This window comes from Camelina sativa, chromosome 5, assembly GCF_030686135.1.
Source record: "Camelina sativa cultivar CO46 ecotype springtype chromosome 5, ASM3068613v1".
NCBI lineage: Eukaryota > Viridiplantae > Streptophyta > Magnoliopsida > Brassicales > Brassicaceae > Camelina > Camelina sativa.
Window position 1 is genome coordinate 28,279,638 of NC_141884.1, and position 25,797 is coordinate 28,305,434.

General features: G+C 36.9%; 1 long non-coding RNA gene across 1 annotated transcript; it reads right to left on the reverse strand.

The window, feature by feature from the left end:
* Nucleotides 1-20,362: 20,362 nt before the first annotated feature.
* Nucleotides 20,363-24,094, reverse strand: LOC104764929 (uncharacterized). Its single transcript, XR_763815.2, has 2 exons — nucleotides 22,908-24,094; nucleotides 20,363-22,411 (listed from the first exon to the last, which is right to left on the reverse strand). It is a non-coding gene; the product is annotated as an uncharacterized LOC104764929 (long non-coding RNA).
* Between the last annotated feature and the right edge of the window lie 1,703 nt (nucleotides 24,095-25,797).

Here is a 25,797-nt window from a genome sequence, read left to right on the forward strand (position 1 = left end):
CTAGAAGCTATAAACAGCTATGTTAGTGTTTCTGGGATTAAAATGTATCTTAATCCAAAGCAACTGACTAATTATATGAGTTTGAGATGGATGTGGAGAGTTTAAAAGCCACTTGAACTCATTTTGTCCCAAAACAGGTTAAAATTAAGAAAACATTGCTTAGAAGCACTAAACAGCTTTGTTAGTGTTTTTGTGGTTAAAATGTGTCTTAATCAAATGCAACTAACTAATTATAAGAGTTTTAGATAGATGTGGAGAGTTTAAAAGCCACTTATACCCATTTTGTCCCAAAAAGGCTAAAACCAAGAAAACATTGCTTAGAAGCTCTAAACAGCTATGTTAGTGTTTCTGGGGTTCAAATGTGTCTTAATCCAATGCAACTGACTAACTATAAGAGTTTGAGATGGATGTGGAGAGTTTAAAAGCCACTTATACACATTTTGTCCCAAAACAGGCTAAAATCAAGAAAACATTGCTTAGAAGCTGTAAACAGCTTTGTTAGTGTTTCTGGGGTTAAAAAGTGTCTTAATCCAATGCAACTGACTAATTATAAGAGTTTGAGATTGATGTGGAGAGTTTAAAAGCCACTTATACCCATTTTGTCCCAAAACAGGCTAAAACCAAGAAAACATTGCGTAGAAGCTATAAACAGCTTTGTTAGTGTTTCTGGGATTAAAATGTATCTTAATCCAAAGCAACTGACTAATTATATGAGTTTGAGATGGATGTGGAGAGTTTAAAAGCCACTTATACCCATTTTGTCCCAAAACAGGCTAAAACCAAGAAAACATTGCTGAGAAGCACCAAACAGCTATGTTAGTGTTTCTGGGGTTAAAATGTGTCTTAATCCAATGCAAAAGACTAATTATAAGAGTTTGAGATTGATGTGGAGAGTTTAAAAGCCACTTATACCCATTTTGTCCCAAAACAGGCTAAAACCAAGAAAACATTGCTGAGAAGCACCAAACAGCTATGTTAGTGTTTCTGGGGTTAAAATATGTCTTAATCCAATGCAAATGACTAATTATAAGAGTTTGAGATTGATGTGGAGAGTTTAAAAGCCACTTATACCCATTTTGTCCCAAAACAGGCTAAAACCAAGAAAACATTGCTGAGAAGCACCAAACAGCTTTGTTAGTGTTTCTAGGGTTAAAATGTGTCTTAATCCAATGCAACTGACTAATTATAAGAGTTTGAGATTGATGTGGAGAGTTTAAAAGCCACTTATACCCATTTTGTCCCAAAACAGGCTAAAACCAAGAAAACATTGCTGAGAAGCACCAAACAGCTATGTTAGTGTTTCTGGGGTTAAAATATGTCTTAATCCAATGCAAATGACTAATTATAAGAGTTTGAGATTGATGTGGAGAGTTTAAAAGCCACTTATACCCATTTTGTCCCAAAACAGGCTAAAACCAAGAAAACATTGCCTAGAAGCTATAAACAGCTATGTTAGTGTTTCTGGGATTAAAATGTATCTTAATCCAAAGCAACTGACTAATTATATGAGTTTGAGATGGATGTGGAGAGTTTAAAAGCCACTTATACACATTTTGTCCCAAAACAGGCTAAAATCAAGAAAACATTGCTTAGAAGCTGTAACCAGCTTTGTTAGTGTTTCTAGGGTTAAAATGTGTCTTAATCCAATGCAACTTACTAATTATAAGAGTTTGAGATTGATGTGGAGAGTTTAAAATCCACTTATACCCATTTTGTCCCAAAACAGGCTAAAACCAAGAAAACATTGCCTAGAAGCTATAAACAGCTTTGTTAGTGTTTCTGAAATTAAAATGTATCTTAATCCAAAGCAACTGACTAATTATATGAGTTTGAGATAGATGTGGAGAGTTTAAAAGCCACTTGTACTCATTTTGTCCCAAAACAGGTTAAAATTAAGAAAACATTGCTTAGAAGCACTAAACAGCTTTGTTAGTGTTTTTGTCGTTAAAATGTTTCTTAATCCAATGCAACTAACTAATTATAAGAGTTTGAGATGGATGTGGAGAGTTTAGAAGCCACTTATACACATTTTGTCCCAAAACAGGCTAAAATCAAGAAAACATTGCTTAGAATCTGTAAACAGCTTTGTTAGTGTTTCTAGGGTTAAAATGTGTCTTAATCCAATGCAACTGACTAATTATAAGAGTTTGAGATTGATGTGGAGAGTTTAAAAGCCACTTATACCCATTTTGTCCCAAAACAGGCTAAAACCAAGAAAACATTGCTGAGAAGCACCAAACAGCTATGTTAGTGTTTCTGGGGTTAAAATATGTCTTAATCCAATGCAAATGACTAATTATAAGAGTTTGAGATTGATGTGGAGAGTTTAAAGGCCACTTATACCCATTTTGTCCCAAAACAGGCTAAAACCAAGAAAACATTGCTGAGAAGCACCAAACAGCTATGTTAGTGTTTCTGGGGTTAAAATGTGTCTTAATCCAATGCAAATGACTATTTATAAGAGTTTGAGATGGATGTGGAGAGTTTAAAAGCCACTTATACACATTTTGTCCCAAAACAGGCTAAAATCAAGAAAACATTGCTTAGAAGCTGTAAACAGCTTTGTTAGTGTTTCTGGGGTTAAAAAGTGTCTTAATCCAATGCAACTGACTAATTATAAGAGTTTGAGATTGATGTGGAGAGTTTAAAAGCCACTTATACCCATTTTGTCCCAAAACAGGCTAAAACCAAGAAAACATTGCCTAGAAGCTATAAACAGCTTTGTTAGTGTTTCTGGGATTAAAATGTATCTTAATCCAAAGAAACTGACTAATTATATGAGTTTGAGATGGATGTGGAGAGTTTAAAAGCCACTTATACCCATTTTGTCCCAAAACAGGCTAAAACCAAGAAAACATTGCTGAGAAGCACCAAACAGCTATGTTAGTGTTTCTGGGGTTAAAATGTGTCTTAATCCAATGCAAAAGACTAATTATAAGAGTTTGAGATTGATGTGGAGAGTTTAAAAGCCACTTATACCCATTTTATCCCAAAACAGGCTAAAACCAAGAAAACATTGCCTAGAAGCTATAAACAGCTTAGTGTTTCTGGGATTAAAATGTATCTTAATCCAAAGCAATTGACTAATTATATGAGTTTGAGATGGATGTGGAGAGTTTAAAAGCCACTTATACCCATTTTGTCCCAAAACAGGTTAAAACCAAGAAAACATTGCTTAGAAGCACTAAAGAGCTTTGTTAGTGTTTTTGTGGTTAAAATGTGTCTTAATCCAATGCAACTAACTAATTATAAGAGTTTTAGATAGATGTGGAGAGTTTAAAAGCCACTTATACCCATTTTGTCCCAAAACAGGCTAAAACCAAGAAAACATTGCTTAGAAGCACTACACAGCTTTGTTAGTGTTTCTGTGGTTAAAATGTGTCTTAATCCAATGCAACTAACTAATTATAAGAGTTTTAGATAGATGTGGAGAGTTTAAAAGCCACTTATACCCATTTTGTCCCAAAACACGCTAAAACCAAGAAAACATTGCTTAGAAGCTCTAAACAGCTATGTTAGTGTTTCTGGGGTTAAAATGTGTCTTAATCCAATGCAACTGGCTAATTATAAGAGTTTGAGATGGATGTGGAGAGTTTAGAAGCCACTTATACACATTTGTCCCAAAACAGGCTAAAATCAAGAAAACATTGCTTAGAATCTGTAAACAGCTTTGTTAGTGTTTCTAGGGTTAAAATGTGTCTTAATCCAATGCAACTGACTAATTATAAGAGTTTGAGATTGATGTGGAGAGTTTAAAAGCCACTTATACCCATTTTGTCCCAAATCAGGCTAAAACCAAGAAAACATTGCTGAGAAGCACCAAACAGCTATGTTAGTGTTTCTGGGGTTAAAATATGTCTTAATCCAATGCAAATGACTAAATATAAGAGTTTAAGATTGATGTGGAGAGTTTAAAATCCACTTATACCCATTTTGTCCCAAAACAGGCTAAAACCAAGAAAACATTGCCTAGAAGCTATAAACAGCTTTGTTAGTGTTTCTGAAATTAAAATGTATCTTAATCCAAAGCAACTGACTAATTATATGAGTTTGAGATAGATGTGGAGAGTTTAAAAGCCACTTGTACTCATTTTGTCCCAAAACAGGTTAAAATTAAGAAAACATTGCTTAGAAGCACTAAACAGCTTTGTTAGTGTTTTTGTCGTTAAAATGTTTCTTAATCCAATGCAACTAACTAATTATAAGAGTTTGAGATGGATGTGGAGAGTTTAGAAGCCACTTATACACATTTTGTCCCAAAACAGGCTAAAATCAAGAAAACATTGCTTAGAATCTGTAAACAGCTTTGTTAGTGTTTCTAGGGTTAAAATGTGTCTTAATCCAATGCAACTGACTAATTATAAGAGTTTGAGATTGATGTGGAGAGTTTAAAAGCCACTTATACCCATTTTGTCCCAAAACAGGCTAAAACCAAGAAAACATTGCTGAGAAGCACCAAACAGCTATGTTAGTGTTTCTGGGGTTAAAATATGTCTTAATCCAATGCAAATGACTAATTATAAGAGTTTGAGATTGATGTGGAGAGTTTAAAGGCCACTTATACCCATTTTGTCCCAAAACAGGCTAAAACCAAGAAAACATTGCCTAGAAGCTATAAACAGCTATGTTAGTGTTTCTGGGATTAAAATGTATCTTAATCCAAAGCAACTGACTAATTATATGAGTTTGAGATGGATGTGGAGAGTTTAAAAGCCACTTGAACTCATTTTGTCCCAAAACAGGTTAAAATTAAGAAAACATTGCTTAGAAGCACTAAACAGCTTTGTTAGTGTTTTTGTGGTTAAAATGTGTCTTAATCAAATGCAACTAACTAATTATAAGAGTTTTAGATAGATGTGGAGAGTTTAAAAGCCACTTATACCCATTTTGTCCCAAAAAGGCTAAAACCAAGAAAACATTGCTTAGAAGCTCTAAACAGCTATGTTAGTGTTTCTGGGGTTCAAATGTGTCTTAATCCAATGCAACTGACTAACTATAAGAGTTTGAGATGGATGTGGAGAGTTTAAAAGCCACTTATACACATTTTGTCCCAAAACAGGCTAAAATCAAGAAAACATTGCTTAGAAGCTGTAAACAGCTTTGTTAGTGTTTCTGGGGTTAAAAAGTGTCTTAATCCAATGCAACTGACTAATTATAAGAGTTTGAGATTGATGTGGAGAGTTTAAAAGCCACTTATACCCATTTTGTCCCAAAACAGGCTAAAACCAAGAAAACATTGCGTAGAAGCTATAAACAGCTTTGTTAGTGTTTCTGGGATTAAAATGTATCTTAATCCAAAGCAACTGACTAATTATATGAGTTTGAGATGGATGTGGAGAGTTTAAAAGCCACTTATACCCATTTTGTCCCAAAACAGGCTAAAACCAAGAAAACATTGCTGAGAAGCACCAAACAGCTATGTTAGTGTTTCTGGGGTTAAAATGTGTCTTAATCCAATGCAAAAGACTAATTATAAGAGTTTGAGATTGATGTGGAGAGTTTAAAAGCCACTTATACCCATTTTGTCCCAAAACAGGCTAAAACCAAGAAAACATTGCTGAGAAGCACCAAACAGCTATGTTAGTGTTTCTGGGGTTAAAATATGTCTTAATCCAATGCAAATGACTAATTATAAGAGTTTGAGATTGATGTGGAGAGTTTAAAAGCCACTTATACCCATTTTGTCCCAAAACAGGCTAAAACCAAGAAAACATTGCGTAGAAGCTATAAACAGCTTTGTTAGTGTTTCTGGGATTAAAATGTATCTTAATCCAAAGCAACTGACTAATTATATGAGTTTGAGATGGATGTGGAGAGTTTAAAAGCCACTTATACCCATTTTGTCCCAAAACAGGCTAAAACCAAGAAAACATTGCTGAGAAGCACCAAACAGCTATGTTAGTGTTTCTGGGGTTAAAATGTGTCTTAATCCAATGCAAAAGACTAATTATAAGAGTTTGAGATTGATGTGGAGAGTTTAAAAGCCACTTATACCCATTTTGTCCCAAAACAGGCTAAAACCAAGAAAACATTGCTGAGAAGCACCAAACAGCTATGTTAGTGTTTCTGGGGTTAAAATATGTCTTAATCCAATGCAAATGACTAATTATAAGAGTTTGAGATTGATGTGGAGAGTTTAAAAGCCACTTATACCCATTTTGTCCCAAAACAGGCTAAAACCAAGAAAACATTTCCTAGAGGCTATAAACAGCTTTGTTAGTGTTTCTGGGATTAAAATGTATCTTAATCCAAAGCAACTGACTAATTATATGAGTTTGAGATGGATGTGGAGAGTTTAAAAGCCACTTGTACTCATTTTGTCCCAAAACAGGTTAAAATTAAGAAAACATTGCTTAGAAGCACTAAACAGCTTTGTTAGTGTTTTTGTGGTTAAAATGTGTCTTAATCAAATGCAACTAACTAATTATAAGAGTTTTAGATAGATGTGGAGAGTTTAAAAGCCACTTATACCCATTTTGTCCCAAAAAGGCTAAAACCAAGAAAACATTGCCTAGAAGCTATAAACAGCTATGTTAGTGTTTCTGGGGTTAAAATATGTCTTAATCCAATGCAAATGACTAATTATAAGAGTTTGAGATTGATTTGGAGAGTTTAAAAGCCACTTATACCCATTTTGTCCCAAAACAGGCTAAAACCATGAAAACAATGCCTAGAAGCTGCAAACAGCTTTGTTAGTGTTTCTGGGGTTAAAATGTGTCTTAATCCAATGCAACTGACTAATTATAAGAGTTTGAGATGGATGTGGAGAGTTTAAAAGCCACTTATACCCATTTTGTCCCAAAACAGGCTAAAACCAAGAAAACATTGCTTAGAAGCACTAAACAGCTTTGTTAGTGTTTCTCTGGTTAAATTGTGTCTTAAACCAATGAAACTAACTAATTATAAGAGTTTTAGATAGATGTGGAGAGTTTAAAAGCCACTTATACCCATTTTGTCCCAAAACACGCTAAAACCAAGAAAACATTGCTTAGAAGCTCTAAACAGCTATGTTAGTGTTTCTGGGGTTAAAATGTGTCTTAATCCAATGCAACTGGCTAATTATAAGAGTTTGAGATGGATGTGGAGAGTTTAGAAGCCACTTATACACATTTGTCCCAAAACAGGCTAAAATCAAGAAAACATTGCTTAGAATCTGTAAACAGCTTTGTTAGTGTTTCTAGGGTTAAAATGTGTCTTAATCCAATGCAACTGACTAATTATAAGAGTTTGAGATTGATGTGGAGAGTTTAAAAGCCACTTATACCCATTTTGTCCCAAAACAGGCTAAAACCAAGAAAACATTGCTGAGAAGCACCAAACAGCTATGTTAGTGTTTATGGGGTTAAAATATGTCTTAATCCAATGCAAATGACTAAATATAAGAGTTTGAGATTGATGTGGAAGTTTAAAAGCCACTTATACCCATTTTGTCCCAAAACAGGCTAAAACCAAGAAAACATTGCCTAGAAGCTATAAACAGCTTTGTTAGTGTTTCTGAAATTAAAATGTATCTTAATCCAAAGCAACTGACTAGTTATATGAGTTTGAGATAGATGTGGAGAGTTTAAAAGCCACTTGTACTCATTTTGTCCCAAAACAGGTTAAAATTAAGAAAACATTGCTTAGAAGCACTAAACAGCTTTGTTAGTGTTTTTGTCGTTAAAATGTGTCTTAATCCACTGCAACTAACTAATTATAAGAGTTTTAGATAGATGTGGAAAGTTTAAAAGCCACTTATACCCATTTTGTCCCAAAACAGGCTAAAACCAAGAAAACATTCCTGAGAAGCACCAAACAGCTTTGTTAGTGTTTCTGGGGTTAAAATGTGTCTTAATCCAATGCAACTAACTAATTATAAGAGCTTGAGATAGATGTGGAGAGTTTAAAAGCCACTTATACCCATTTTGTCCCAAAAAGGCTAAAACCAAGAAAACATTGCTTAGAAGCACTAAACAGCTTTGTTAGTGTTTCTGGGGTTAAAATGTGTCTTAATCCAATGCAACTAACTAATTATAAGAGTTTGAGATAGATGTGGAGAGTTTAAAAGCCACTTATACCCATTTTGTCCCAAAACAGGCTAAACCATGAAAACAATGCCTAGAAGCTGTAAACAGCTTTGTTAGTGTTTCTGGGGTTAAAATGTGTCTTAATCCAATGGAACTGACTAATTATAAGAGTTTTAGATAGATGTGGAGAGTTTAAAAGCCATTTATACCCATTTTGTCCCAAAACAGGCTAAAACAAATAAAACATTGCTGAGAAGCACCAAACAGCTTTGTTAGTGTTTTTGTGGTAAAAATGTGTCTCAATCCAATGCAACTAACTAATTATAAGAGTTTTAGATAGATGTGGAGAGTTTAAAAGCCACTTATACCCATTTTGTCCCAAAACAGGCTAAAACCAAGAAAACATTGCTGAGAAGCACCAAACAGGTTTGTTAGTGTTTCTGGGGTTAAAATGTGTCTTAATCCAATGCAACTAACTAATTATAAGAGCTTGAGATAGATGTGGAGAGTTTAAAAGCCACTTATACCCATTTTGTCCCAAAAAGGCTAAAACCAAGAAAACATTGCTTAGAAGCACTAAACAGCTTTGTTAGTGTTTCTGGGGTAAAATGTGTCTTAATCCAATGCAACTAACTAATTATAAGAGTTTGAGATAGATGTGGAGAGTTTAAAAGCCACTTATACCCATTTTGTCCCAAAACAGGCTAAAACCATGAAAACAATGCCTAGAAGCTGTAAACAGCTTTGTTAGTGTTTCTGGGGTTAAACTGTGTCTTAATCCAATGCAACTGACTAATTATAAGAGTTTGAGATGGATGTGGAGAGTTTAAAAGCCACTTATACACATTTTGTCCCAAAACAGGCTAAAATCAAGAAAACATTGCTTAGAAGCTGTAAACAGCTTTGTTAGTGTTTCTAGGGTTAAAATGTGTCTTAATCCAATGCAACTGACTAATTATAAGAGTTTGAGATTGATGTGGAGAGTTTAAAAGCCACTTATACCCATTTTGTCCCAAAACATGCTAAAACCAAGAAAACATTGCTGAGAAGCACCAAAGAGCTATGTTAGTGTTTCTGGGGTTAAAATGTGTCTTAATCCAATGCAACTAACTAATTATAAGAGTTTTAGATGGATGTGGAGAGTTTAAAAGCCACTTATACCCATTTTGTCCCAAAAAGGCTAAAACCAAGAAAACATTGCTTAGACGCACTAAACAGCTTTGTTAGTGTTTCTGGGGTTAAAATGTGTCTTAATCCAATACAACTAATTAATTATAAGAGTTTGAGATTGCTTAGAAGCTCCAAACAGCTATGTTAGTGTTTCTGGGGTTAAAATGTGTCTTAATCCAATGCAACTGACTAACTATAAGAGTTTGAGATGGATGTGGAGAGTTTAAAAGCCACTTATACACATTTTGTCCCAAAACAGGCTAAAATCAAGAAAACATTGCTTAGAAGCTGTAAACAGCTTTGTTAGTGTTTCTGGGGTAAAAATGTGTCTTAATCCAATGCAACTGACTAATTATAAGAGTTTGAGATTGATGTGGAGAGTTTAAAAGCCACTTATACCCATTTTGTCCCAAAATTGGCTAAAACCAAGAAAACATTGCTGAGAAGCACCAAAGAGCTATGTTAGTGTTTCTGGGGTTAAAATGTGTCTTAATCCAATGCAAATGACTATTTATAAGATTTTGAGATTGATGTGGAGAGTTTAAAAGCCACTTATTCCCATTTTGTCCCAAAACAGGCCAAAACCATGAAAACAATGCCTAGAAGCTGTAAACAGCTTTGTTAGTCTTTCTGGGGTTAAAAAGTGTCTTACTCCAATGCAACTGACTAATTATAAGAGTTAGAGATGGATGTGGAGAGTTTAAAAGCCACTTATACACATTTTGTCCCAAAACAGGCTAAAATCAAGAAAACATTGCTTAGAAGCTGTAAACAGCTTTGTTAGTGTTTCTAGGGTTAAAATGTGTCTTAATCCAATGCAACTGACTAATTATAAGAGTTTGAGATTGATGTGTGTAAGTTTGAGAGTAGAGTAATCAAGAGATTATGGAAGAGAGTATGAAAGAGAGTGAAATCGTGTAAAGAGTGAGGAGAGTGAACGATTGAGAGAGAGAGTGTTGGAGAAAGAGAATAAACTCTCTTCTTACATCTATTAGTATGATACTTACAAACTATTTAAAGACATATACAAATAGGATATTCTCTTAGGATCCTATGCACACTAATATGAGGAGAAAGCGACATCTCCTTATTCTAACATGTGATCTCCTCTTCTCTCTTGCAACTTGCTCCAACGGCTACAAAGGAAGGATCGAGATGAATGGCGACCGTTGGAGGATCTCTTTGGTGGATTGGGCTCATGAAGACTTCTATTTGAGGATGGCCCGTTGGTTGGTCGTACGGACGTCCGTACGGTCGTACGGACAAGTGTGTGTGCCGGTTCATACTCCCCCTCAAGCTTGACTTGGGGAACTAGTCAAGCTTGACAACATAGGCACCCACCTCATTAAAAACCTTAGTATAGAAAAACCTCTTGGGAAAACTATACTTAAGGGAAAAAGAGTGTAGGCGCCAAAACAAAGCAAGTCATGGCCGAGTGAGGTTTAGGAGGCCAAGCTTAGGATGGATGTATTCACACACTTGGGGGCTCGCAGCTTTAGTCAGGACGTCTGCAAGTTGTTCTTTGCTTTCGGTATGGCAAGGTAAGACAACTCCAAGCTTGATTTGTTCTCGGACCTTATGGCAATCCACTTCAATGTGCTTGGTCCGCTCATGGAACACTGAATTGGTTGCTATATGAATGGCTGCTTCGTTATCACAGTGCATGGTGATCGGCTTTGTTGATTCTATTCCAAGATCCTTGAGTAACATCTTCAGCCACATTAGCTCCGTCGTTAGCTTCCTCATAGCTCTATACTCGGATTCGGCACTTGAGAGTGAGACGACCTTTTGCTTCTTGCTCTTCCATGTGACCAGGTTCCCTCCAAGGAACGTGCAATAGCCTGTGGTTGAGCGTCGGTCCCCACGATCTCCGGCATAGTCAGCGTCGCAGTAGCCTACCAACTCGGTGCTCTTGTTGCGTCCCATCCATATGCCTTGGCCGGGTGAGCCCTTGATGTACTTGAGGATCCGTGTCAGCATGTTCCAATGGTGCACGGTGGGGTTCTTCATATGCTGGCTTACCTGGTTCACGGCAAAGCAAATGTCAGGCCGTGTGATAGTTAAATAAATGAGCTTACCGACTAGCCGCCGGTAGAGGCTAACGTCCTCGAATGGAGCGGTGTCAAGCTCCCCCTGTCCTCCATCCTTGTAATTCTCTTCTAGGGGCGTTGTTACTGCCTTAGCTCCTAGTTTTCCTGTTTCACTCAATAAGTCTAGTGCATACTTTCTTTGAGATAACAATAACCCTTCATTTGATCTATAAACTTCTATCCCAAGAAAGTATTTCAACTCTCCAAGATCTTTAATATCAAAAACTGATTTCAAGAATGTTTTAGAGTCTTGAATACCTACCGAGTCACTTCCAGTGATGATGATATCATCAACATACACTAGAATGACTACTATACCTTTGGCGCTTGGTAAGGTGAACAAGGTGTGGTCAGCTTCGGATTTGCGAAAGCCTTTGTCAAGAAGTGTGGTGCTAAGCTTGTGATACCAAGCCCTTGGTGACTGCTTCAAGCCATAGATAGCTTTGTTGAGTTTCAAGACCTTTCCCGGACCAATAGTATCCTCCAAACCCGGTGGTGGTCGCATATACACTTCATCCTCCAGTTCTCCTTGCAAGAAGGCGTTCTTCACGTCCATTTGCCAAAGTTCCCAGTCGAGGTTGGTGGCGAGAGAGAGTACAACTCGAACCGTGTGAAGCTTAGCCACCGGAGCAAACGTATCAAGATAGTCCTCCCCATACGTTTGCGTGAAACCGCGTGCGACTAGGCGGGCTTTGTGGCGTTCAATCTCCCCATTGCTCTTATATTTGATTGTGAAGATATACCGAGAGGTGACAGCCTTCTTGCCCTTGGGTAAGTCAGCCTCGTCCCATGTATGATTTTGCACCATGGCCGTATTCTCGGCATCCACTGCATCTCTCCATACTTTGTGCTGCTTAGCCTCATCATAGGTCTTGGGGATCCAATCCTCATCAATATGGCCAAGAAACACTTGATGCTCTATCGGAAAATGAGCCAAGGTGCACACGGCCTGAATCGGATGAGCAACGGCCATGTTGTTGTAGTACACACGGGTGTTCTTCCAATGACTAGGAGGATACTTGATACGTTGGCTGCGCCGAAGAGGAACTATAGCCCCAGCTTCGGAGTTGGCTCGTCCTGGAGTAATGATCTCCTCAAGCTGGTCAGCCGTCCCCTCGGTTGTTTCGGCCGTGTTGTCCGCGAGTGACTCGGGTGCTTCCTCATGCTGCTCAGTATGGTCATCGGCATGTGTAGCAGGCTCAGGCTCAGTAGATGGCTCAGGTTGTTCTGGTGATGCTGGTCTGGCTGACTCAGTAGTGATCCGATCGTTTTCAAGACCTAGTCGCTCAAGGATTACTCGGAGGTTGCGCGTCCGATCAGATGGTGAATCAGAGAGGTTACGGAGCTCATCCCAATTCTTCTCATCGTAAAAGCCTTGTGTCTCCATGAACTTGACATCACGAGATACTAGAACCCTCCTTGTTGTAGGGTCATAGCACTTATACCCCTTTTGTGTGGTAGAGTAGCCAAGAAACATAGCCTTTGTACTCTTTGCATCAAGCTTGTCTCTTAGCTCACCTGGTCGCAACACATAGCACACACAACCAAACACTCGTAAGTGATCAAATGTAGGTTTGTCATTCGTTAATACCTCAAATGGAGACACATCTTTTAGGATCTTTGTTGGTGTGCGGTTAATAAGATAACAAGCGGCTAGCACAGCATCTCCCCAAAACCTCTTTGGAACCCTTGTGTGAAACATCATAGACCTTGCTACTTCCATGAGATGCCTATTCTTTCTCTCAGCCACTCCATTTTGTTGTGGTGTGTAAGGACAGCTAGTTTGATGAAGAATTCCATGTTTGGCTAGATATTGTTTAAAGGCATGGCTTGTGTACTCTCCACCATTATCTGATCTCAAAATTTTAATCTTGGCATGAAAGTGGTTAGTGACATAATTTTGAAAATTAGTAAAGGCCTCAAGGACTCTATCCTTAGAGGGAAGCAAAGTTATCCAAGTATATTTTGATTTTTCATCAATAAAAGTCACAAAATACTTTTGATTATCTCTAGATAAGCAAGGAGATGTCCAAACATCAGAATGAATTAAATCAAAACATTTTTCATAAATAGTAATAGATTTAGGGAAAACAGCCTTGCAATGTTTACCAAGAATACAAGCCTCACACTCATCATTTTGAAAAGAAACATTAGGAAATATTAAGGATAAAGCTCTTGTGTGAGGGTGTCCTAGCCTAGCATGTAAAATAGAATCACTAGGTTTCATAATAACCGAATTAAAACAAGATGCATTAGAAGATAAGTTCAAGTCCTCAAGCACATAGAGGTCATCCTTGGATCCTCCTTGACCAAGAACCTTACTTGTCTCAATATCCTGAAAATGAACATTGTTAGGACCAAATATAGCATAACAATTTAAATCAGTAGTGGCTCTCTTAACTGATAGCAAGTTAGAAGTAAAGTTTGGCATATAAAATGCCTTAGTCTCCTTATCAAATAGTTTCAAGTTTCCTATGCCTTTAACTGGTACTTTCTCACCATTTGCTATTATTACATTACCATTAGCAGGTTTAATATCACTAATTAGCCTAGAATCACTAATCATGTGATGGGATGCACCAGAATCAACTATGAGGGGTTTAATTTTGTTTGAGGCAAGAAACGCCTTACCGGTGGCCTCTTTGATGGCTTTGATGAGCGCATCAAGGTCGGACCGCCTTACCAGCTCGGACGATGCTGCAGCAAGAGCAGTTCCACTGGTCACTTGTTGAGGCTGCTCAGAGATTGACTCCCCCATGGCTACTGCTTGATGAGCTCTCGGTGGTCCTCCGCGGTTTGGTCGTCCACCTCGGATGGTACCCGGCGGTGGTGCTAGATGAGGGTGTAGAATCCAGCAGCGGCTCTTGAAGTGACCAAGCTTCTTACAATGCTCACAAAATGGCGGGTTGTTCTTGTCCTCCGGCTTGTAGTAGCCCTTGTTTGCTGATGCCGTCTCAGCTTTGTTAGCGGTCACAAGTTCTCCCTTGCCGCCAAACAATCCCATGGAGCCATGCTCCTTTTGAATTTGGTTACAGACATCATCAAGGCTAGGGAGCTTGTCCGACCGTAGAATATGCTTGATAAGGTCATTGTAGGAGGGGTTCAAGGTCAAGAGAAGGCCGAACACCTTATCTTGTTCACGCCTCTCATTCAGAATGGCCGGATCTATAGTCGCCGGCCGGAGCATCTCTAGTTCAGCCCAAAGGGACCTAAACTTCCCAAAGTGCTTGGTGAACTCCATGTCTTCTTGGTTGAGGTTGTTGATGGCCCTCTTAATCTCAAAAATTCGGTTTACATTTGTAACATTCCCAAAAACATTCTTGAGAGTGTCCCACAAGTCTTTTGCTGTCTCGCAATAAGAGTAAGCTTCAAGTATAGGTGCATCTAGGGAGTTTTGAATGATAGCTAGGACTCCCTGATCTTCTTGAAACCACTTGTTCTTTTCATCGACAAGATCCTTGCCGTCTTTGGTGGTCTCGCCACTAGGAGCTTCGCTTGTCTCAACATGGGACCAAAGTCCTCGGCCGCATAGGGCTGTCTTTGTGGTTCTAGCCCACAGTAAGTAATTCTCTCCCTTGAGAGTAACTGGAACAATGAGAGTTTTGGTAGTTTCCATGGAAAAGGATGAAGAGACCGTTGGTTAAAGCTATTGTCCAACGGTTAAAGAAAGAAGATTCAAGAACAAGAAATTTCAAGAACAAGAAAGAGAATGCGGAAGGGAGTGATGGAGATTTGAGGCAAGAACAGAATCAAATCTGCTCTGATACCATGTAAGTTTGAGAGTAGAGTAATCAAGAGATTATGGAAGAGAGTATGAAAGAGAGTGAAATCGTGTAAAGAGTGAGGAGAGTGAACGATTGAGAGAGAGAGTGTTGGAGAAAGAGAATAAACTCTCTTCTTACATCTATTAGTATGATACTTACAAACTATTTAAAGACATATACAAATAGGATATTCTCTTAGGATCCTATGCACACTAATATGAGGAGAAAGCGACATCTCCTTATTCTAACATGTGATCTCCTCTTCTCTCTTGCAACTTGCTCCAACGGCTACAAAGGAAGGATCGAGATGAATGGCGACCGTTGGAGGATCTCTTTGGTGGATTGGGCTCATGAAGACTTCTATTTGAGGATGGCCCGTTGGTTGGTCGTACGGACGTCCGTACGGTCGTACGGACAAGTGTGTGTGCCGGTTCATAATGTGGAGAGTTTAAAAGCCACTTATACCCATTTTGTCCCAAAACAGACTAAAACCAAGAAAACATTGCTTAGAAGCTCTAAACAGCTATGTTAGTGTTTCTGGGGTTAAAATGTGTCTTAATCCAATGCAACTGACTAACTATAAGAGTTTGAGATGGATGTGGAGAGTTTAAAAGCCACTTATACACATTTTGTCCCAAAACAGGCTTAAATCAAGAAAACATTGCTTAGAAGCTGTAAACAGCTTTGTTAGTGTTTCTGGGGTAAAAATGTTTCTTAATCCAATGCAACTGACTAATTATAAGAGTTTGAGATTGATGTGGGGAGTTTAAAAGCCACTTATACCCATTTTGTCCCAAAACAGGCTAAAACCAAGAAAACATTGCTGAGAAGCACCAAACAGCTATGTTAGTGTTTCTAGGGTTAAAATGTGTCTTAATCCAATGCAAATGACTATTTATAAGAGTTTGAGATTGATGTGGAGAGTTTAAAAGCCACTTATACCCATTTTGTCCCAAAACAGGCTAAAACCAAAAAAACATTGCCTGGAAGCTATAAACAGCTTTGTTAGTGTTTCTGGGATTAAAATGTATCTTAATCCAAAGCAACTGACTAATTATATGAGTTTGAGATGGATGTGGAGAGTTTAAAAGCCACTTATACCCATTTAGTCCCAAAACAGGTTAAAACCAAGAAAACATTGCTTAGAAGGTACTAAACAGCTTTGTTAGTGTTTCTGTGGTTAAAAGGTGTCTTAATCCAATGCAACTAACTAATTATAAGAGTTTTAGATAGATGTGGAGAGTTTAAAAGCCACTTATACCCATTTTGTCCCAAAACAGGCTAAAACCAAGAAAACATTGCTTAGAAGCTGTAAACAGCTTTGTTAGTGTTTCTAGGGTTAAGATGTGTCTTAATCCAATGCAACTGACTAATTATAAGAGTTTGAGATTGATGTGGAGAGTTTAAAAGCCACTTATACCCATTTTGTCCCAAAACAAGCTAAAACCAAGAAAACATTGCTTAGAAGCTCCAAACAGCTATGTTAGTGTTTCTGGGGTTAAAATGTGTCTTAATCCAATGCAACTGACTAGCTATAAGAGTTTGAGATGGATGTGGAGAGTTTAAAACCCACTTATACACATTTTGTCCCAAAACAGGCTAAAATCAAGAAAACATTGCTTAGAAGCTGTAAACAGCTTTGTTAGTGTTTCTGGGGTTAAAATGTGTCTTAATCCAATGCAACTGACTAATTATAAGAGTTTGAGATGGACGTGGAGAGTTGAAAAGCCACTTATACCCATTTTGTCCCAAAAAGGCTAAAACCAAGAAAACATTGCTTAGAAGCACTACACAGCTTTGTTAGTGTTTCTGTGGTTAAAATGTGTCTTAATCCAATGCAACTAACTAATTATAAGAGTTTTAGATAGATGTGGAGAGTTTAAAAGCCACTTATACCCATTTTGTCCCAAAACAGGCTAAAACCAAAAAAAACATTGCTTAGAAGCTCTAAACAGCTATGTTAGTGTTTCTGCGGTTAAAATGTGTCTTAATCCAATGCAACTGACTAATTATAAGAGTTTGAGATTGATGTGGAGAGTTTAGAAGCCACTTATACACATTTTGTCCCAAAACAGGCTAAAATAAAGAAAACATTGCTTAGAATCTGTAAACAGCTTTGTTAGTGTTTCTAGGGTTAAAATGTGTCTTAATCCAATGCAACTGACTAATTATAAGAGTTTGAGATTGATGTGGAGAGTTTAAAAGCCACTTATACCCATTTTGTCCCAAAACAGGCTAAAACCAAGAAAACATTGCTGAGAAGCACCAAACAGCTATGTTAGTGTTTCTGGGGTTAAAATATGTCTTAATCCAAAGCAAATGACTAATTATAATAGTTTGAGATTGATGTGGAGAGTTTAAAAGCCACTTATACCCATTTTGTCCCAAAACAGGCTAAAACCAAGAAAACATTGCTGAGAAGCACCAAACAGCTATGTTAGTGTTTCTCGGGTTAAAATGTGTCTTAATCCAATGCAAATGACTAATTATAAGAGTTTGAGATTGATGTGGAGAGTTTAAAAGCCACTTATACCCATTTTGTCCAGAAAGGCTAAAACCAAAAAAACATTGCTTAGAAGCACTAAACAGCTTTGTTAGTGTTTCTGGGGTTAAAATGTGTCTTAATCCAATGCAACTAACTAATTATAAGAGTTTGAGATAGATGTGCAGAGTTTAAAAGCCACTTATACCCATTTTGTCCCAAAACAGGCTAAAACCATGAAAACAATGCCTAGAAGCTGTAAACAGCTTTGTTAGTGTTTCTGGGGTTAAAATGTGTCTTAAACCAATGCAACTCACTAATTATAAGAGTTTGAGATGGATTTGGACAGTTTAAAAGCCACTTATACACATTTTGTCCCAAAACAGGCTAAAATCAAGAAAACATTGCTTAGAAGCTGTAAACAGCTTTGTTAGTGTTTCTGGGGTAAGAATGTGTCTTAATCCAATGCAACTGACTAATTATAAGAGTTTGAGATTGATGTGGAGAGTTTAAAAGCCACTTATACCCATTTTGTCCCAAAACAGGCTAAAACCAAGAAAACATTGCTGAGAAGCACCAAACAGCTATGTTAGTGTTTCTGGGGTTAAAATGTGTCTTAATCCAATGCAAATGACTATTTATAAGAGTTTGAGATTGATGTGGAGAGTTTAAAAGCCACTTATACCCATTTTGTCCCAAAACAGGCTAAAACCAAGAAAACATTGCCTAGAAGCTATAAACAGCTTTGTTAGTGTTTCTGGGATTAAAATGTATCTTAATCCAAAGCAACTGACTAATTATATGAGTTTGAGATGGATGTGGATAGTTTAAAAGCCACTTATACCCATTTAGTCCCAAAACAGGTTAAAACCAAGAAAACATTGCTTAGAAGGTACTAAACAGCTATGTTAGTGTTTCTGGGGTTAAAATGTGTCTTAATCCAATGCAACTACCTAATTATAAGAGTTTTAGATAGATGTGGAGAGTTTAAAAGCCACTTATACCCATTTTGTCCCAAAACAGGCTAAAACCAAAAAAAACATTGCTTAGAAGCTCTAAACAGCTATGTTAGTGTTTCTGCGGTTAAAATGTGTCTTAATCCAATGCAACTGACTAATTATAAGAGTTTGAGATTGATGTGGAGAGTTTAGAAGCCACTTATACACATTTTGTCCCAAAACAGGCTAAAATAAAGAAAACATTGCTTAGAATCTGTAAACAGCTTTGTTAGTGTTTCTAGGGTTAAAATGTGTCTTAATCCAATGCAACTGACTAATTATAAGAGTTTGAGATTGATGTGGAGAGTTTAAAAGCCACTTATACCCATTTTGTCCCAAAACAGGCTAAAACCAAGAAAACATTGCTGAGAAGCACCAAACAGCTATGTTAGTGTTTCTGGGGTTAAAATATGTCTTAATCCAATGCAAATGACTAATTATAAGAGTTTGAGATTGATGTGGAGAGTTTAAAAGCCACTTATACCCATTTTGTCCAAAAAGGCTAAAACCAAAAAAACATTGCTTAGAAGCACTAAACAGCTTTGTTAGTGTTTCTGGGGTTAAAATGTGTCTTAATCCAATGCAACTAACTAATTATAAGAGTTTGAGATAGATGTGCAGAGTTTAAAAGCCACTTATACCCATTTTGTCCCAAAACAGGCTAAAACCATGAAAACAATGCCTAGAAGCTGTAAACAGCTTTGTTAGTGTTTCTGGGGTTAAAATGTGTCTTAAACCAATGCAACTCACTAATTATAAGAGTTTGAGATGGATTTGGACAGTTTAAAAGCCACTTATACACATTTTGTCCCAAAACAGGCTAAAATCAAGAAAACATTGCTTAGAAGCTGTAAACAGCTTTGTTAGTGTTTCTGGGGTAAGAATGTGTCTTAATCCAATGCAACTGACTAATTATAAGAGTTTGAGATTGATGTGGAGAGTTTAAAAGCCACTTATACCCATTTTGTCCCAAAACAGGCTAAAACCAAGAAAACATTGCTGAGAAGCACCAAACAGCTATGTTAGTGTTTCTGGGGTTAAAATGTGTCTTAATCCAATGCAAATGACTATTTATAAGAGTTTGAGATTGATGTGGAGAGTTTAAAAGCCACTTATACCCATTTTGTCCCAAAACAGGCTAAAACCAAGAAAACATTGCCTAGAAGCTATAAACAGCTTTGTTAGTGTTTCTGGGATTAAAATGTATCTTAATCCAAAGCAACTGACTAATTATATGAGTTTGAGATGGATGTGGATAGTTTAAAAGCCACTTATACCCATTTAGTCCCAAAACAGGTTAAAACCAAGAAAACATTGCTTAGAAGGTACTAAACAGCTATGTTAGTGTTTCTGGGGTTAAAATGTGTCTTATTCCAATGCAACTATCTAATTATAAGAGTTTTAGATAGATGTGGAGAGTTTAAAAGCCACTTATACCCATTTTGTCCCAAAACAGGCTAAAACCAAAAAAAACATTGCTTAGAAGCTCTAAACAGCTATGTTAGTGTTTCTGCGGTTAAAATGTGTCTTAATCCAATGCAACTGACTAATTATAAGAGTTTGAGATGTTGGTTTTATGAGACAAAGCTCACAAGATAGAGTAAACAATCACTTAGTGATTGATTCCCCCTTTACCCACACAAAAGAGAACTCATTTCTAAGGTGAACAAGCCATCAACTTGTGATGGAATTCACTAGATACACTAGAGATTAACTACTAAATAAAGAAGAGTTTAGAGTGTATTTAACAAGTATTAGGTTGTCCTTAAGGACAGCCTCTAACACATCACTCTCTAACTAATGTACATTATAATTATTAGTTAAGCATATGTAGAGAGAAGAGAGTAATAAATTAGATAGAGGAAATACTTGTATTCAATATGTGTGTGTTACAAAGTAGTCACAAAGCCTTTATATATAGGCAAGGAAAGAGTTTTGAATTGTAAACATAAGACAAAGAGTGAAAGTGACATGAGGAGAGAGGGGGAGCTTCATGAGCGCCCAAAGGAGTGTAGGAGACCACTCCCGACGTCTCTTTGTCCACATGAGCGCCCAAGGAGTGTAGGGGACCACTCCCAACGCCCAGCTCCCACTTGCCTTCCTTTGACTTATTCAACATCTTTCCCTCTCATTCTTTCATGGCCTTAGATGGGCTTTCTAGATTCTTTTATCTTCTTCTGACTTAGCTTTAGTAAGAGTAGAATCATCTTGGGCCTTCATTGGACACCAATTCGGACCTTTACGATACTTGAAGCCTAGATGGAGCCTTGATATCATTCTACTCCTTTGTTACTTCTTCCATCAAGTCTAATACTCCCCCTCAAGCTTAAGTGTAGAGATATTTGAGGTTAAGCTTGGACATTCACGAGCCTAGTTGAGTGTTAAAGTTCCTTAAACATTCTCCTTAGGTTCTCCTTAAAGTAGCTTGAAGCACAGCCTTGTCTTCTTGACATACTCCTTAGGTTCTTATTCTCTTTTTCCTCTCTAATACTCCCCCTCAAGCTTGGGCGGTGGGAACCAAAGACCAAGCTTGCAACACACAAAGAACTACCTCATTAAAAACCTTAGCAAAGAAAACCACTTGGGATAAAACTTTGCCAAGGGAAAAAGAGTATAGCCTTCATGGTTGAATGATGTAGCTATGGCCATGGTTTGAATGTGGGATAGCTTTGTCTTCTTGCTTGGAATTCTTCCCATTGCTTCTCTTCTTGTCATCTAGCTTCCATGTGGCTTTCTTTTCTTTAACACCTTCAGCAAAATATGTAAAGAAAGATCTTAAGTATGTTTATCATAAAAATAACATTAAGCATGCACTAGGTTTTACTAGGTCTAAATTCAGTTTAACACATGACTAAAAACTCAAATTTCAAACATGCAAATTCAATTTCAAATCATCCTAAATCCGGTTTAATAGTCAGTTTATAAACTCATAATTCAACAAGATAAATTTCAGATTTTAATCATGAATTTAATTTCTAAAATTAAACTTTAAACATGACAAATTAAATATTAATAATCTGATTTAATACAAGAAAATTCTCTAAAACCACAACCTAAAAAAAATGTTTTCCAAATTCAGATTCTAAGCATGACAAATTCACTTCAATGCATGACTAATCTGATTAAAATGTGGTTAATGAATTAAATATATTGAAAGAGTTAAGGGTTTAGAGATAGCCTTTGATCTCTTGTTGAAATGTGTTGGTTGAGACAATCTTTGCACCACCACTTGAGTTTCTCCCCATGGGTCTCCTCTTTATGTTTGATGACTTCTTGATCCCAATCCAACATTTATTTGAAGCATAATTGCCTCAAACTGCTTCTATAGCTCCATAAGGGTAGTTTACACATTTCTCCCCCTCAAGATTGGCTTCAATGGTTAATGAGAACCAATCTTGTAGGTTTGTGTAAACCCTACTTCAGCTCAAACAATGGACCAATCATTCCAGTAAGCACTTCAATGTAGCTTCTTTTTCAGCTTTGTTCTTGTCCATTCAATGGCCACTCGACCCTCAACTTCTCTCAATGGTCGAGTGCTTATTCAGTCGCGCCAGACTGATATATCTCCACTCAAACGAGCATAACTCGTGAACGGTTGCTCCGATTGGGATGATCGCACCTCCAGTGGACAGACAACTCAATTGTCTACAGGTTTTATGAAGAACGCGGAAGCTGAATAACCGTAGAAGACCTTCGTATGTGTCGATCTTTGAGACGCTTCGGCAGAGATTTTCTTGTTGCCGAGAGTAGAGTAACTAGAATGAGAGTTGGCTCCTTCCTCTTAAGTGTTTCCATTCCCTTATTTAGTCCTTCATGACTTGATTTCTCCTCTTTATGGATCTCTTTGCTTTATCTTGTGTTTCTCATGAGAATGTCCACACATGCCTCTTCTCCTTTAAACCTTCATCATGAGATTTAAAGAAAAAATTTAAAGTATATGTAGTGGGGTTTAAGAAAACACTAAATAAAACTTGAGAAACCAATTGAAAGAATTAAGATAAATAAGGTAATGGTTTTTTTTCTCCTTAAATACTATATTTATGTTAAGAAAATATTTAAAACGAATTTAAAATAATTTTAAAATTATTTTAAAAACAAAATAAAATATTTTTAGATAAATATAGAATTAAATAAATTCAAACTTGAAATTCAAATTGAACAAAACTTGAAATAAGATGAATTTAAATAATTTAAAATGTAGAGTTTAGAAGGTAGCCTTTTTAAATTAGAGATATCATTTGAATCATCTTTGGGACCACTCTCTTGACTTGGTCATGGCTTGGACCATGTATTTGAGTCTTGAAACCTTGTGCCTAGAGGATCTTAACTAGTGCACATTCAATCAGCTCTTAACAACTTTTACACTACCACACATGCTTTTGGAGCTGATTCATCACCTTCTACCAGCTTGATGGCCATTGGTTCTAACTTCCAAGCATTGTGATGTGCCAACAACCTCACCATCTTTAAAGAATGAACCTGTTTGAGATTAAGACAGATTCTAAAAAAGAGATGGTGAGAGATTAGAGAATAGAGTAAATTACTCAAAATAAAATGAGAATTTAGAGAATAAGTAACCAAGAATAAGTAACCAGAGAATAGAGAGTATAAGTAACCAAGAATAAGTAACCAGAGAATATAGAGTATTAAAGCAAGAGTATTAGGAGTATAGAGAGTAGAGAATAGAGAGTTTGCTCAAGAGTTCAAATGGACAGAGTTCTGCTCTGTTTTCTTGAGTTTTGCGGAAGCTTTAACAACCAAGAGCATCCAATAGTCATTGAGAATTTGGTGCTTTAATGGCTGAAACTTATGGACCATTTGGACAATTAGTTTATCCAACAGTAAAGACATAAGACATATGTCTTGAGCAACTTAACCCATGAAATAACACATGAACAAGTGATTTTCGATAGTTTTAACTGAACAAGACTCACAAAATATCATATTGAAGATGATTTTCGTGGTCAACTGCAAAATAAAAATAAATGAACCTATGGAACAACCATTTGTCAATTGGTTACAAAGATGCATCTTTATAACAAGCTTTAATCTATTTGACTAAGCTAAATGGTGATGCAAAAACTAGATCTTTCCCCTCCTCAAGCTTGGATTTGGGCATACCAACAAGACCAAGAACACAAGCTTGCAACAACAAGATGTGAAAGAAAAGATCTTTAAGAGTTAAGACAATAAAGAAAAATAGCAAACATTAGAAATGAGTTATTAAGGAACCAAGAGAGCAACTAGGCTCTGATACCATGTTGGTTTTATGAGACAAAGCTCACAAGATAGAGTAAACAATCACTTAGTGATTGATTCCCCCTTTACCCACACAAAAGAGAACTCATTTCTAAGGTGAACAAGCCATCAACTTGTGATGGAATTCACTAGATACACTAGAGATTAACTACTAAATAAAGAAGAGTTTAGAGTGTATTTAACAAGTATTAGGTTGTCCTTAAGGACAGCCTCTAACACATCACTCTCTAACTAATGTACATTATAATTATTAGTTAAGCATATGTAGAGAGAAGAGAGTAATAAATTAGATAGAGGAAATACTTGTATTCAATATGTGTGTGTTACAAAGTAGTCACAAAGCCTTTATATATAGGCAAGGAAAGAGTTTTGAATTGTAAACATAAGACAAAGAGTGAAAGTGACATGAGGAGAGAGGGGGAGCTTCATGAGCGCCCAAAGGAGTGTAGGAGACCACTCCCGACGTCTCTTTGTCCACATGAGCGCCCAAGGAGTGTAGGGGACCACTCCCAACGCCCAGCTCCCACTTGCCTTCCTTTGACTTATTCAACATCTTTCCCTCTCATTCTTTCATGGCCTTAGATGGGCTTTCTAGATTCTTTTATCTTCTTCTGACTTAGCTTTAGTAAGAGTAGAATCATCTTGGGCCTTCATTGGACACCAATTCGGACCTTTACGATACTTGAAGCCTAGATGGAGCCTTGATATCATTCTACTCCTTTGTTACTTCTTCCATCAAGTCTAATACTCCCCCTCAAGCTTAAGTGTAGAGATATTTGAGGTTAAGCTTGGACATTCACGAGCCTAGTTGAGTGTTAAAGTTCCTTAAACATTCTCCTTAGGTTCTCCTTAAAGTAGCTTGAAGCACAGCCTTGTCTTCTTGACATACTCCTTAGGTTCTTATTCTCTTTTTCCTCTCTAATATGAGATTGATGTGGAGAGTTTAGAAGCCACTTATACACATTTTGTCCCAAAACAGGCTAAAATAAAGAAAACATTGCTTAGAATCTGTAAACAGCTTTGTTAGTGTTTCTAGGGTTAAAATGTGTCTTAATCCAATGCAACTGACTAATTATAAGAGTTTGAGATTGATGTGGAGAGTTTAAAAGCCACTTATACCCATTTTGTCCCAAAACAGGCTAAAACCAAGAAAACATTGCTGAGAAGCACCAAACAGCTATGTTAGTGTTTCTGGGGTTAAAATATGTCTTAATCCAATGCAAATGACTAATTATAATAGTTTGAGATTGATGTGGAGAGTTTAAAAGCCACTTATACCCATTTTGTCCCAAAACAGGCTAAAACCAAGAAAACATTGCCTAGAGCCTATAAACAGCTTTGTTAGTGTTTCTGGGATTAAAATGTATCTTAATCTAAAGCAACTGACTAATTATATGAGTTTGAGATGGATGTGGAGAGTTTAAAAGCCACTTGTACTCATTTTGTCCCAAAACAGGTTAAAATTAAGAAAACATTGCTTAGAAGCACTAAACAGCTTTGTTAGTGTTTTTGTGGTTAAAATGTGTCTTAATCCAATGCAACTAACTAATTATAAGAGTTTTAGATAGATGTGGAGAGTGTAAAAGCCACTTATACCCATTTTGTCCCAAAACAGGCTAAAACCAAGAAAACATTGCTGAGAAGCACCAAACAGCTATGTTAGTGTTTCTCGGGTTAAAATGTGTCTTAATCCAATGCAAATGACTAATTATAAGAGTTTGAGATTGATGTGGAGAGTTTAAAAGCCACTTATACCCATTTTGTCCAAAAAGGCTAAAACCAAAAAAACATTGCTTAGAAGCACTAAACAGCTTTGTTAGTGTTTCTGGGGTTAAAATGTGTCTTAATCCAATGCAACTAACTAATTATAAGAGTTTGAGATAGATGTGGAGAGTTTAAAGCCACTTATACCCATTTTGTCCCAAAACAGGCTAAAACCATGAAAACAATGCCTAGAAGCTGTAAACAGCTTTGTTAGTGTTTCTGGGGTTAAAAGTGTCTTAATCCAATGCAACTGACTAATTATAA